The sequence below is a fragment of the Microplitis mediator genome, chromosome 11 (assembly GCF_029852145.1).
Source record: "Microplitis mediator isolate UGA2020A chromosome 11, iyMicMedi2.1, whole genome shotgun sequence".
Classification (NCBI taxonomy): Eukaryota; Metazoa; Arthropoda; class Insecta; order Hymenoptera; family Braconidae; genus Microplitis; species Microplitis mediator.
This window is the reverse complement of record NC_079979.1, coordinates 5882367-5898551: the sequence shown is the minus strand read 5'-3', so window position 1 is coordinate 5898551 and position 16185 is coordinate 5882367.

Below are 16185 nucleotides of genomic sequence, written 5' to 3'. Positions count from 1 at the left end.
TATATATATATTAGGGTGATGCAAAAAAACTGACTATTTTTTTTTCGATCTTGCATGAAAATTTGTTGGTTTACGATGTTTTGAGAAGCCTCTCCAAAACTCAGCTCGATAAAAAATTTTCAAGAGGTCGCCCACGAATTTTGAAAATATCAAAAATAATCGAAATTCGGATTTTTGTTTCTAAATTTTTTTTTTTTTTTCGTGGCAGCAATAGTTTATATTTGTGAAATCATGACTACGCTGATAATTTTATCCCAAAATTCGAATATTTAAACCTCGCTCAAGAATTTTGAATGTTTCCGAGTGCTGTCTTATGGACGTTATTGAGTGACCCTTAAATATTAATAATAAAGCTCCTCGATTTTTTCACCATCAATTTGTATGATAATGAATGAAAATACAACCCGAGAAATAGAAATAATAAGTTTTTCACATACTTTTTTATTTTTTAATTAAATTTGTAGATTTTTTCGCTCATTCAAAACTTGCCAAATTTTATTGTTTAAGACTGTCCTGTATATTTTTGGTTTTGCAAAAGTTATATTTAAGTGAAATGACAATAATTGAGTTATAAAAAAATATAAAAACTACTTCAAACTATTAGTTACATATTATCAGTTAATATTCAAAATTCTTGAGCACCGTTTAAATATTTTAATTTTGGCCTGAAATTTCCAGCATAGTCATGATTTTACAAATATAAATTATTGCTTCCACGAGAAAGAAAAAAATTTAGAAATAAAAATCCGAATTTCCATCATTTTCGATAATTTCAATTCAAGAATCTCGGTAAATTTAAATTTATCTCCTGCGTTAAAATTAAAAAGGTGCAGTGATTTTTATTTATTTGTGTAGTGAAATTTATGGGCAATTAAAATAATTTAATTAAAATTTACTAGTGGAAACTTATAAAATCCAGTGATATTAAAACAAGTTTGTGAAGTTCAATTTTCAGGATTTCTTTTAAAATCACAACAAAAAGGTAACGATTTTTGCTCACGAAAGTATGCTCTCTTTCTCCTTTACAATAATTCAGAATTCGTAAACAATTTGTGAACAATTGAATTTTTTTTTCCTAAGAACACTAAATAGTTTTTTTTGTTTGTTTCAATAAATCCAATAAATAGACATTGCATGTATATTCTTGAACGAACCTTCTATACAAATACTAGCTATAAACATAAGCAACAAAATTAACGTTATTTTATATTAATTCGAGTGGATCTAATAAAATTCGATGTTTTGTCGTTTAACTCCATCTAGAACCTAGTTGAGTTATCCGACGGACGAAGGTTGAGGTTTGTTAGATTGATTGTTGACAATTAAAATTTGTTCAACTCAGAATTATTATTCAAATTAATAATTATTTAACTGAATTCAACTTATAATATTTTAGTACTTTAAATAAATTTGTTTTACTATTTTATTTTCAAATCGTCGAAGGTTTATTTAATAATTAGTTTCTTGTTTCCTTTTATTGAATATTCAATCTACTAACGTAATAAAAACATTAGATATTAAATCAGTTCATATCAAGTTAAGATCTATCAATTTAAAAGAATCAATAAACCTATTTTTTTTCATTTCATCATGGATTGAAATTCGTCCAAATCAAACTAGAAACATTAAACAAAAATTCATTAACAATTATATTCAAATGAGGAGTTACTTAAAAATATTTAATTCATCTAATTGCTTCAACTCTGATTAACTTGTTCTGAATTTCTATTTTAAATTCCCAATAACACTTCTCTGTCCATCGTTAATGTATTTTTCTGTAGTTTTATAAAAGGGTTGATTTCTCTCTTTTATTTAACTGAAAAATTCATTGATTGGTTTGCGGTTGAAGGGTTATTATTTCCTTGGAAACCTATTCAGGATCGGAAATTCACTCACTGATTCATTTCCATAAATTGAAATTCGAGTGTAGCAAGGATTTTATTCAAAGTATTTTTTTGTTTTTGTTTGTTGTTTTCCTATTAGAATTTCTCAATTAATCAAAATTTAATTGACATCAGTAAATGTTATTTCAAGTAAAATCACCCTACTTCCTTACCCTCTCCTCTTATCCAGGAAAATAGCTATCTTAAAACCTCCCGTAAAACACAATGATGACAGATAGCAATTAAGAGATCGACCCCCAAGGTGGTCAATGATTCTTTCGTTGGTTCGCTGAGTGTATTAAAAATTTCCTATAATTATATCACTTCCTTTCTGTCCATTTAACATTGTTGAACATAAAGTAAGCTAAAGAGGTTTAAACACTCAAATTCATGAAATCATTTGACATCATTATTGTTTTTTTTTTATGAATCCGTGAAGGAATCCTGCATCCTGAGTCCGGAACAAATTAATTGTTATATTTTCCTTTTTAATAACTAAACCACATTCTGACCTTTTATTGAGAGCGTCTTTCGGGACAAGAATCATTAACAAAATGTTTTCGAACAGAGCCAATGGCGCCAAAGCTACGCAGGTCTAAGGGCTCTGTTCCAAAACTCAAGTATTGTGATTGCTACTCCTGTACGGAGTACGCTAAGATTTGTTTTGGTGAACGTTATCACCAACCTTTAATAAGACCTAACTTATTATTTGTAAGAAGGGATATTTCTCTTACTAAACCTCGTAACCTAAAGAAGTTAAAATATAGATTGATCCCGATCACCGAGGTCGAGAGACCTTTACCTTTAGTTTATATAAGCGAAGCAGATCCACGGTTCCACTTCTACGCAGACCAATTCTTGTCCAGACCGTCGCAATTGGAACCATATACGGGGGTACCCGACGATCACGTGGAATTGATTATTCTGGAGTAATTCAAGGAAAAGGTACCTTTTAAAATAGGTCCCCTTTTCCCACCAATGTGAGTAGAAATAAAATTTTAATTCAAAGATCGGTGAATATTCCTGGGAATCTGTAGATTTCCAAAAATATTAAAATAACAACTATTTTCCCCATCGGCCCAAATATCACCGGGTCATAACATATTTTACCAGAATTAACTTTCGGAAAACCGTTTATCCGATTACTTGAATAATCATTATAACTCTTACAGTGACAGTTTTGTTTTATTTTGTTTATTTATTTTGTACAAAATTTCATTATTCTAACAGAATCAATGTCCGCAATCGAATTTCTTAACGAATGTTATTAACCAGTAATTACAGATTATAATTTCTTATGATTGAGTAGATTATTTATAGTTACTCATCTACCAAATAAATTCAAATTTCCGGTTACGCAAGATGGTTTATTCTAAACCAGTACAAACTAAATAAGAAGTAATTTGATTATTTAAGATTTTATTTTGATTAGGATTTTCAAAAAAATTTTATTTATTCTTAATCTCTTATCGTTCAGTCAAGACCAAACTTGCTACCACCTGAGAACGCCGAGCCTCACCAATAGGTCGGCAGCACTATCGCTATTTGAACTTACGCTCGAGATCTTAGCCAATGAGGAAAATCCATCATTTAAATTAATTAGTTCCAACTATGAATAAAAGAGTTGCGACATGAAACGCACTCATTGGCTTAAGATCTCAACGAGCTGCGTGGATTTTCTCTATTGGCTAAAATTTCGTTAGCGTCGTCTTCTAATTTTCTTATTGGTCTACCGCTCTGACGTCACAAGGAAACCGATGTGTGGTTTCATATATGACGTTTTCATCATTTCTAATTCACAAAGTGCTCTTCTAAAGTTCACCTCGTGTTCTAAAACCGCTTTTGCTTTTTAACCGTTTTCTTGAGTTATTAAACTAAATCTTGTGCTGATTTATATTCAATACTTAGTCAGTATATCAATGCTGCTATTTATTGAATATAAATAAATTGTCATCCGCTAATAATAAATTACTTAAAGTAATTTCCGTGAATTTAACCGCAAACAACCACGTGTTGCTTTTTATACGTGCGTATTAAGTTGCATTCGCTCTCGCGTATAATTTAAGTTGAATTCGCTAACAATAATTATTTCTCACAATAATTTTGTATAAAGTGTAAATAAATAGTTAATTTATTTTATCTAAAAAGTGTATAATTTTTAGTTGTTAAAATTACCATCACCTACACCAGATCCTCTAGTATTATTCGCTAATTTTACACTTGTTTATACTGACACTGTTACAAAAAGAAATTTTATTTTTAATCTCTTTATTATTTTTCGAAAGGATAGCCGATTTTGTTTTTTCGTTTACTTTATTGTTTGTCTACTGATGACGCGTGCGACCAATGCGTAAGCCGGTGAGTTTCGCTTTGTCTACCCGGCGCCACTGGAATTTATCGATTTTTCTCGTACGCATTAAATTTTTAATTTTTATTTCTCTCAACTATTTATATTAATTTTATTAATATTTTAATTATAATTTAATAAAGTTTTGGGCAACCAATGCAATTAGCACAATTTCTGGTGGCATAAATTTCTCTCTTCAACGGTTATTGGGGTATAAAGAAAAAATTTCAAAACTTACTTGTAATTTTTATAATTATAAATTGGTATTATATAACTATCACCAGGTCTTAAAATTTTCAGAACGAAGAACACAAGTTGGGCGCCAAATATAACGGTGGGCCCTGGCGACTCTGTGTCTAGTAGCTACGAACCACAGTTAATTAATATTTTCCGAATTTATTTAATTTAATTATTAATCATTTTAATCTTAGATTTAGGTCGTTTATCATTAGTTCGAAAATCGGGAACATCATGTGTCTCAGGAGTAAATCTGCTCGTCCTGACCGGACACGCGGCCGAAAAATAGACTTACGACTATAGGACTCTGGTGATAATTAACTTACGTGCTCGATAAAGTTCATTGGACAAATTTATTTAACCAAATTCCCATAATATATACAACTGTCCCCTTTTCTTAAGCTAAAATAATTTATGACTATTTACAAATGATTCAAAAAACTTATCAATTCAAGACGCGCGTGTTTCTTATAACAAGCAGAAATAAATAATAGGTAATTAACTACGTTGAAGAGAGAGAAAGCAAATATGAACTAATAACAATATAAAATATATTTATGGCGACCAAAAGCATTAAGGACTTACAGACGGTACTGGTCGTCTTTGCATCCTCCTGGTATTCCACTGCAAAGTCCTTGATAACGATGAGAGACGTGATTGACCCTTCAGATGGTGAGATGGTTCACAGGATCACGAACACACTATCGTAATTTATTATTTGCCACAAGTTAACTTAACTCACTATTTTATACATATAAAGATGCTCGGAAAAGAAGTATATTAGACAATTTTAGAGAGTGTAAAGTGGATAAGACTGATCGGTTACAGCTCTCAGACTTAACTGTCGTCTCTTGATGAATCGTCTTGGGTCACAACCTCGTGTTGACCCTTCCCAATGATGCGCAGTGACCAATTTACGGTCACCTGCTGCGCTAAAACTGCCGCCAAGACTCAGCCACGCTCGCAGATCAAAAAATATACAAGAGAGAGAGAGAGAGAGAGAGAAACAATGGAAGCAAGAGAGCCACACTCTCACGTCTTAAATCGCTGTTGCACGGTTACATCGAATGTGTGAGAAATTGTGTGGCATACTGTGTGGGGTAATGTTTGTCTAAATGTGTGAGATAATGTAAGGTTGAATGTGTAGGATAATGTATGGGAAATCGTGTGGGATAGTGTATGTCTGAATGTGTCGGATAAAGTGTGGGATAATGTGTGGGATTTTGTATGTTCGAATGTGTGCGCAAATATGTGGGAAAATGTGTGGGATAGTGTGTGGATAATGTATGTCTGATTGTGTGGGATAATGAATGTTTAAATATATGAGAAAATGTCCGGGAAATTGTGTGGGGTAGTGTATGTCTGAATATGTCGGATAATGTGTGGGAGAATGTGTAGGATAACGTATGTTCGAATGTGTGCAAATTGTGTAGGATAATGTTTGTCTAAACGTGTGGGATAATGTATTTATGAATGTGTGGGATAATGTATGTTTGAATGTGTCGGATAATGTGTGTGATAATGTGAAGGCAAATGTGTGGAAAAATGCGTGGGATAATGTGTGAGAAAATGTGTGGGAAAATGTGTGCGAAAATGTGTGGGATAATGTATGTTTGAATAAGTGGGAAATCGTGTGGGATAATGTGCAGGATAATGTTTGTCTAAATGTGTGGGAAAGTGTCCAGGAAATTGTGTGGGATAGTGTATGCCTGAATGTGTCGGATAATGTGAGGGATAATGTATGTTCTAATGTGTGGGATAATGTGTGGGGAAATGTGTGGGATAATGTATGTTCGAATATGTGGAAAAATGTGTGGGATAACGTATGTTCGAATAAGTGGAAAATTGTGTGGGATAATGTGAGGGATAATGTTTGTCTGATTGTGTGGGATAATGAATGTTTAAATATATGAGAAAATGTCCGGGAAATTGTGTGGGGTAGTGTATGTCTGAATATGTCGGATAATGTGTGGGAGAATGTGTAGGATAATGTGTGGAAAAATGTGTAGGATAATGGATGTTCAAAAGTGTCTGAAAATGTGTAAGATTATGTATGTTTAAATGTGTGGGAAATTGTGTGGTATAATGTGTGGGATAATGTTTGTCCGAATGTGTGGGATAACGTACGTCCGAATATGTGGGAAAATGTGTGGGATAACGTATGTTCGAATGTGTGAAAAATTGTGTGGCATAATGTGAGGGATAAAGTTTGTCTAAATGTGTGAGTTAATGTATGGTTGAATGTGTGGGATAATGTACGGGAAATTGTGTGGGATAATGTATGGGAAATTGTGTGGGATAATGTATGGGAAATTGTGTGGGATAGTGTATGTCTGAATGTGTCGGATAGTGTGTGGGAAAATATGTGGGATAATGTGTGGGATGATGTATGTTCGAATGTGTGCGCAAATATGTGGGAAAATGTGTAGGATAATGTGAGGGATAATGTTTGTCTGAATATGTGGGATAATGTATGGTTGAATCTGTGGGAAAATGTCCGGGAAATTGTGTGGGATAGTGTATGTCTTGTTACGAAGTTGCTTTGTGCGCCTCCGCTATCACGTGACCTCAGGTAATATCACGTGAGACGGTGCGTCGGCACGTTTATATAAAGGAGCGCGGTCAATCAGTTTTTCAGTTTTGGAATTAGTTTTCGACGTAGCTGTCTAGAATCCTTGTAATATTCTAGCCGGTCTAGATCAGGCTAAACCAGTCGATCCAGCAGTGCTGCATTGCATTTAGTTAATCACCAATAAAGTTAACATTTAGTTTAACTTTATCTCAGATTGACCCAATTTACATTTAGTTAAATTGAGAAAGCTCCCGTTATTAATTACGGTTATTAATTAATTTAACCGGTTTGTGTGTGTGAAGTAGCATTAATTAAGCTTTTCTTTCATAAAGTCTTAATCAATATTATATATACCAGTGTTGAGTGAATTCATCCTGTTATCCTGCCCACCTTTATCGATCAGGCATCATAAGCACATACTTATCCAGTTTACGATCCAGATGGGGTATCCAGAAGGGTCAAGCCAGTCCAAGGTCATCAGGGACATCACCATCGCTCTGAACTACAGTCGAGGCTAAGTACTAGTGTTAGTTTAGATTTGTAAGGCCAGTTCGGGTATTCATTATAAAATAAAATAAAATAAGAGTCTCATTGGGTCTGAGTAGCTAGGGTAACCGACGAAAAGGCTGTTAAAACATCTCGTACAGTTTTGAACGGCAACCCACCGTTTCAATGGCGCCCAACGGGTTTTAATTGATTTATTCAGTTAATTGAGCCTATTGTTTAATCAGTAATGAAGCCTGTATTACTTCGCCGTAAGCAATAACGCAGACGGGTTTAGTTAATTTGATTGAGCTAAAAAATTACAGCATCTAATTATATAAATTCAATTAATCACTGCATAATTAGACCTTACAGATGTAAAACAAAAATTTCGAGTAGAGTCTGTGAAATAAAAATTAAATAAGATCGGAAAAATAGCAAGCGGGTTCAATTATATAAAATTGTTCCAGAACATTCCTAAAGCCTTGACTTTTTAGGCGTTTTATCAGAAAGAAAACGCACACCGCGAGTTTTCATATTTTTTTGCTGTAAAAATATAACATTTTTTTTTCATTTTTAGTTTATTTTTTTATTTTTTTGTTAAAAAATATTACATTTTTGTTTAAAAAGAAAACTACCTGGGAGTAAGTTTTCTAAAGAATTTCTTTTTGCCCGGGAACGTACAAAGAAAAGTGGAAATTTATTTACTTAAATTATTATTTTTAGTTTAAAATTATTATTTTCAATTTCTAAACCGGAAATATTACAAGACAAATTACCCGAGAATTATTTTTCTAAAGAATTTCTTTTAGCTCGGGAAAGTTAAACCAAAGAAAAAAATTCCAAAGGAATTATTGTAAAACCAGTGATAATCATAGTTGTAAGATAAAATATTGTTAAGTGTTTTACAAGTGATAACAGTAAAAATATTGTAAAATTAATTATAAGTATTTTATAAGTAGATATTAAGAATATTAGAATTAAGTATTCAATATAAAAGTATAAATATTTTAGTGAAAAATATTTATCAAAAGATAAAAACACCAGATATATATTTAATTTTAGTAGATTTATTTTTGGTTTACTCTTTGGAAGAATTCATCAAGATGGTCAAGACAAGAAAAACCAAGAACTTAGAGGGAGTAGTAAAATCTCTAAACGAGACAGTTCAGAAGCTCAAGGAGAGACTCGACAAGAGTGATATTCAAGAACTAGACCAGAATCAAATTAAAATGGACGGACATTCAACCAAAAGGGATAGCATCATCAACCAGCAATCTCAGCCAACAAACCAGGGAACAATAAAGAAAATCCCAGTAATAACCGAAAGCAGAACGTTAACAAAGCCACTTACGTTAATAAGAACAAAGCAATGGCAAGAGGCAGCAAATTACAACTTTCAAAAAAAAATGAACGAAGAAGATATATTATTACATGATCATCCTGGACACAGTGATACATCAGGAAGGGATGAAAATCTAACGTTTTTGACAAAAGATGAAAAAGTGTGGAGATTAGACAGATTAAAAGCACAAGTATTTTTGGAAAATATCGAAAAAATTGAACAACTTCAAGCAAAAGAAACAGAATGGATCAAAACGACAGCAAATTGGATCCGATGGGCGAAATCAAAAATACAAGACGAGAAAACTGCAGCATCTCGTATTGAATCAATCGAGTCAATACCACAAATTACTGACAGTAAATTGATAAGAGATCTAGAACGAGAACTAGGTCTGAAGAAAAATGATAACGGTCATTGGCAGAACTCAATAATAAATTACATAGCAAAAGATGTACAGCTATGGGATGATACAGCAGAGCTGGAAGGAATACAAAATTCCACACAAATATTCAACAAGCAACAGCAGAATAAGAAGTCACGAGAGCAGAACGTGAGAACAGATAATTACAGTACTCACGTGGGATATCAAACAGCGCAACAACAGCAAAATAAAACGTATCAACCTGCACAACTACAGTACACATCAGAGTATCAGCAACGCCAACAATATCATAGACCAGAATATCAAAGCCAATACCAAACGTATAGGCCAGATTATTTAAGTGACTGTCATGGACAAACAAACTGTCCAATTACAATTTCTCAAAGTTACAGAGAAAATTCGATGAAAAGAATAGCAGACAAAATACATCTGATGGAAACGCTAATAAGGGTGAAAGGATTAAGATTCACGAGAGCATCACAACCTAAGCAGTGGATCAAGAAATTGACAGACGTATGCAGAGAGCAGAAATTCGATTTTGAAGACAGATTGGAATTATTAAAAATTGCCATTAACGAAGAAGAGTGGATAAACCAGAACTGTGACTTATGGTCAAATTGGGAAGAAGTCGAACGCTCATTGAAGGTAACGTTCTGTAAAACAATGAAAGATACTGATGTGTTGCAAGAACTATTCAGCACATACCAGAGGAAAAACGAAGACACCCAGGAGTTCATCAGAAATATGAGAACTAAATTCAAAGAATTAGACAGACCTCTAGGCCTATAAGGAGAGCTAGATATTTTGATACCAAAATTAACAGCAGAGATGCAGACTGAGCTTAATATTATGCCAGTAATTTCATCTCATACGCAACTACCTGAAGCAATAGCAACAGCTGAGAGAAGACTAGCAGATAAAAGAAAGGCTAGAGATGTAAATAGGTCGACTGTGAGGAGATTACAAAACACTGAGAAAACCAGCAATAAAAAATTCTCCAGATCAAGAGACACAGAGCGACAAATTGAACGATAAGAAAATCAATGTCGTATTCGACAAAAGACATGATAACAAACACAGAGACAGATCGAACTCGAACGATCGTAACAAAAGATCAGGATCAAATACATCCAGATCATCTACAAGGACGGTCGGAGGCACTTACATTTGCCTTAACTGCGGAGAAAGAGGAGGACACAGATCCCGAGACTGCAGAAATGAGCGAGTAAATATCTGTATGAATTGTTTAAAAGTAGGTGAGACTGTGAAAACATGCTGCTGTATAAAAAACTAGTAGCGCGAGTGCAACAAGTACAGGCGGTTGTACTCGCCTGACAGCAATCACCCCACGCCACACATTGGAGGGGACGGGAGGCATGCAGTCAACACTCGAGCGGGAGAGAAATGGATACAGACAACGACGAGCTATCGAGTGAGTCGGACGTATCTATTCAGAGTGAGTATGGTGATTGTAACCATTTAGTGATTGCCAGCATGGGAGACTGTTTAGCAAAGTGTTGCGGAGGCGATTATCTCGAGCCAAGTCCAACCAGAGAGAGAGCAGGACGAACCAGCGGTCAAGAAGTTCATAAACTTACGCTTAATGTAACAGCAGGAGCAACACTGGGCTGCAAAATGCAAATAAATGTGAGTAAACATTTAATTTGTCAAGTAAAAATAAATAAAATTAATTGCACGGCATTATTCGACTCGGGCGCGAGTAGAAATTTTATCACATTAAAGGTTGCAGATCTAATACCGGAAAATATAATTCAAATAAAAATTCATTTCTATTAGCAGACAACTCAGCAATAAAAAGCATCAAGAAAATATTCGTCAATATTGAAATAGATGGGGTCGAAATAAACACATGGTTCGAAGTATTTCATAAGATGCCAGATGATATCATCTTTGGTATGAAATTCATGATGGACCACGGCATTAATTTATGTGCGGATAAAATGATGTGGATGTGGAAACACGACGACCAACCCAAGGTATGTCAAGATATTAAACCAGGTAACCACATATGCACAATATATTTACAACCAGACGAACAAGAAGAACTAACCAAGTTTTTAGATGCTGAATTTAAATTAATGGACCAAGCAGACCTAGGTACATTAAAGGGAGTTGAATATGAAATTGAATTAAATGACTACTTACCGATACGTGTCAAACCCTATAGACGATCACCCAAGGTCACTGAGGATTTACATAAAATTATTGAACAACTGTTGGACCAGAAAATTATCCAGCCAAGCACCAGTGAATGGAGTTTTCAACCAGTAATGGCTAAGAAGAAATTATTACCGGGGCAAGACGCGGATGACATTAAAACATGGAGGATGTGCATCGATTACAGACCACTTAATAAAATCATGAAGATTGTAAATTATCCGATGAGAAGAATTGATACATCATTCGAAGTAATCAGAAAAGGTGCGTACCGAAGTGTAATTGATTGTACTAATGCTTATTATCAAATTCAGATTAAACCAAAACATCGCAAGTATACTGCGTTTGCTGTAGAAGGAATGGGATCATTCGAATTCGTCAGAATGCCGTTTAGACTGTCCACAGCACCAGGAACGTTCCAGCGAAATATGGATTTGATAATACAGACAATGAAAAAAGTTTTACGCCAGCTTAATCTACCAGCGTACTGGATTAATTGGTGTCACGCTTAAATAACCGCAGACAAAATAACCGCGACAAAATAACCGTGACAAAATAAGCAACGACAAAATAACCAAATGACAAAATAAACGTTTAATGGAATATTTGCTGAAAATTTAAATGTTGAGTATGAAACTTCCGTACTTTATTAGCGCATACGATAACAAGCTTATGTGTTGGTCTAATGTCGAATAAACACACACAAAAACCATGATATAAGGGCACAACACGGTAAAAAGCTTATGTGTTGGCGTATATTTCGATAAATACGTACAAAATAATTACGGATTTTTTATAAACTTTGATGTTGTGGATAAATTCTGGATAAATTCTGTGTCACTCTCACAATCACATGAAAATTGTTATGAAAACTTTGGATATCGTTTTCTATCGAACGTTATTATGTTATTATATCATTATCTTTGAATGATGATTAATTCAATAAAATTGCGATATGGAACAATAAATTGTTTTTTTTTGTTAAATTTAAAAATAAAATATTTCAAATATAAGTCGTAATCTTTAAGAATTTATAATTCCTGCTCAGTTTGACTGCAGTGGCGCTCTCTGTCATAATTAATATAGGTAAGTAAGACGGACACCATCTAACGAATTTGTGTGTGTTAGTGTCTCGTGTGTTTTCAGACTACGCTATATTAAGTCACATTCTCTGGAAGAAAGTATAAACTGGAAGAAAGTATAAAATTATTTGAAATAATATAATTGTTTATTTAAATAATTATCATTATATTTTATTGTTGTTAAAAGTGTATTAAATTAATATATCATAATAATGCCGCTAAAATTTATTATTTCTATCAAAGGAAAAAAACAGCTCCAATTGAATGGGTACATGTTTAACCTCAAAAGTAGATATCAAAGTAGCGTGACATGGCGTTGTAGAGCTTATTATTCTGATGTTAATTGCAAAGTTACTGTTTGTACTGATAGTGATAAACGTACTGGTGTGTTTTATGAAATATTTATAATATTATTTCTATTATTCATTTGTTATTTGCTTCTTATTTATCTTATTTTATAATTGAATAGGTAATGTTATTGGTGAGGTGCTTATTCACAATCATGCTGCCGACATATCTTTTGTTGAAGCCAAAAAAGTATTAAGAAAAATCAGTAAACGTTGTCGCAATAATGATGATCCACCGGCATCGGTCATTGAAAATGTTCTTGCGACGGTACCATCGCCAGTAGTGGCTCGCTTGCCAAAAATTGTATCAATGTCACGTTGTTTGAATAATTAATAAATAATTAATTACTAAGTGCGAGGATGAGAGGATCTGGTGTGTGTGAATTGGCGGGCAATGAATAAATTTATTTAACACTGATATTTTAATTAATAACCACTATCAATATTTTATTTACAATAAATACACTTGTTGCTAATTATTTATAATGAGACTTGAGATTATATACTGTCATTAATGTTTATTTTATGAAAATTACACTCGCGATCAACACGTGGCCAAGATGGCGTCGAGGCGCGAAAAGTGCCGGTACACGAGGTGAGACTAATTAATGCAAAATTCTACTGAGATTAATAATGAGACTAAAAATAATGCAATAAATAATTACTATAAATTATTTTGAACAAAAAGCACTGAGAACTTTACTGAGAACGCAAAGGATTATGATATTACGAGACGATTTATGAGAGCACGAGGCGTCAGCCATGAAATCACTGTAACTATATAAGTGAGAGAGAGCGTTGGAAGAGTGAGAGAGACAGCGCATCCGTCTTTTTCATCCTCACTCTAGCAGTCCCTTAAATGAGAATGCGACTAGCGGAGCCGCCTAAAGTGGATGACTGATCGGTAATGCCGGCGATAAGATATCGACGGTGAGAATAGAATAGCTGAGCGCGGGAGATTTGAACATTCTCCCCGCCTTCTCCTACTCATTAGAGAAGTGAGACAATTTCTGAGAATCTTCCGTGGTCGATGAGACGGGCAATAGCACTAGTTTGTTGATTGGCCTTTTGAGAGTTGGTGATGCATTTTTGAGAGTGACCACTCTGATGAGACCATCGGCACCGGGATGTAGTTGGATGACACGGGCGAGCGGCCATTCTGTTGGTGGATACCGCTCGTCTGAGAGCAAGACAAGTGATCCAACTGCGATGTCGTAATGAGAGGTGTTCCATTTTGAGATCGATTGATGAGATTGTAAGCATTCTGTGGACCACCGGTCCCAGAAATGCTGTAAGCGTACTTGTATATGCTGCAGATGAGATAGTCTTGAGGTTGAGATTGCGGTGAGATTAGGTTCTGGAATGGTGTTGATGGCAGCACCTCGGATGAATTGTCCGGGCGTGAGAGCAGTGAGATCGTCCGGATCCTCTGAGAGTGCGCTGAGAGGACGAGAATTGAGAACAGCTTCAACTTGTATGAAAAAAGTTGAGAAATCTTCATAAGTGAGAAGTGTATCAGCAATGGTTCGCTGAAGATGATACTTTATTGATTTTACTGCAGCCTCCCATTTTCCTCCCATATGAGGAGCCTCAGGTGGGTTGAATGACCACTAGGTTCCATCATTGGCGAGATGCTGCTGTAGATGAGATGATTCCTTGAGAGCACCGGTGAGAAGTTGCTTGAGAATGAGATCAGCACCCTTGAAGTTTGTTCCACAGTCACTTCGAAGTGTGCGGCAAATTCCCCGTTTACTAGTGAAACGGCGGAATGCCTTGAGAAAGCCTTCACTGGAGTAGTCTGTGACAACCTCCAAATGAACGGCTGATGTTGAGAGACAGACAAAGACAGCGATCCAGCCCTTGTAGCATCTAGTACCGCATCCTTGAAAGAACTTCAGAGACACTGGACCGGCGTAATCGACTCCAGTGTTCTCGAAGACGAGAGATGGTGAGACCCGATGAGATGGAAGTTGACCCATGAGCTGTTGAGATCTGACTCCCCGCATTCGTGCGCAGGTGAGACAGCGATGGATGAAGTTCTTAATTGGAGCTCGTCCACCAATTATCCAACACTTCTTGCGAACATGAGATAAAGTAAGCCAGGTACCTCCGTGCAAAGGGCGTAGATGAGAGTCTGAAATGATGAGACGTGAGAGCAGACAATCCTTGGGAAGGATTGCTGGATGCTTGCTGTCAGCATCCAATGCTGAATTTTGAAGACGTCCACCGACTCGGATTACACCAGTTTGATCGATGAATGCGGTAAGACGGGTGAAACAGTGAGATTTCTTGAGAGTACTGCCTTGAGATAATACTGAGATTTCTAATGAGAAATATTCCTGCTGAGTTGATTTGATCTAATGAATGAGAGCTGATTGTAATTCAGCAGGTGTGAGAGGTGAGATGCTGAGTGAGGAACCAGGTACTTTCTTAAAACATGAGATTGCTCTGAATACTGTTGCAGTACGCCGTAGTAGAGCTGTGAGTGTGGTCCATGAGTGAATGAGAGATGATAGTGGCATGAGAGGTGGACTAGTAGAGACATAAGACTTGCAAGGTCTCAGTTCTGAGTTTACTTGCTCTGTTTCATCTGCTGCTGAACTGAGAACATGATGAGATGGCCATTGAGAGGGAGGATCAGCTAGCCAGCTGGGTCCTGACCACCATAACTGATGGTTGATGAGCTGAGATGCGGTTAGACCCCTGGATGCACAGTCAGCCGGGTTTTGTTTTCCTGAGATGTATCCCCAGTGTGCATCTGGAGAATTTTGCTGGATCGCTTCAACTCGATTCTTGACGAATTCTTTCCATCTTGTTGGTTCACTAGTAACCTAAGCAAGTGTTGTTGATGAGTCAGTCCACAAATAAGTTGGAACATGAGAGAATTGCAGCGTAGATGAGACATGAGAGGCCAGTTTTGAGAGCAATAATGCAGCTGAGAGTTCGAGTCGAGGAATTGTGAGACGTTTAAGTGGTGCGACTTTAGTTTTAGCGCAGATGAGAGAGATGCTAGTCTGTTCGCCAGGTTGACAGACTCTGAGATATATCACTGCTGACATTGCAGCTTGAGATGCGTCAGAAAACCCGTGAATCTCGATTCCAGATGAATTTGGGATGAGATTGATCCATCGAGGAATTCTGAGATGAGAAAGTTGAGGTAGTTCATCGCGGAAAGTTTTCCATCGGTGAACTAGCTCTGGTGAGAGTGAATCATCCCAGTCGACCTTTTGCAGTCAAAGGTCCTGTATGATGATTTTGGCTTTTGCAATTACTAGTGAGATTAAACCCAGAGGGTCAAATAGCTGAGCAGCCTCTGAGGTGATGGTGCG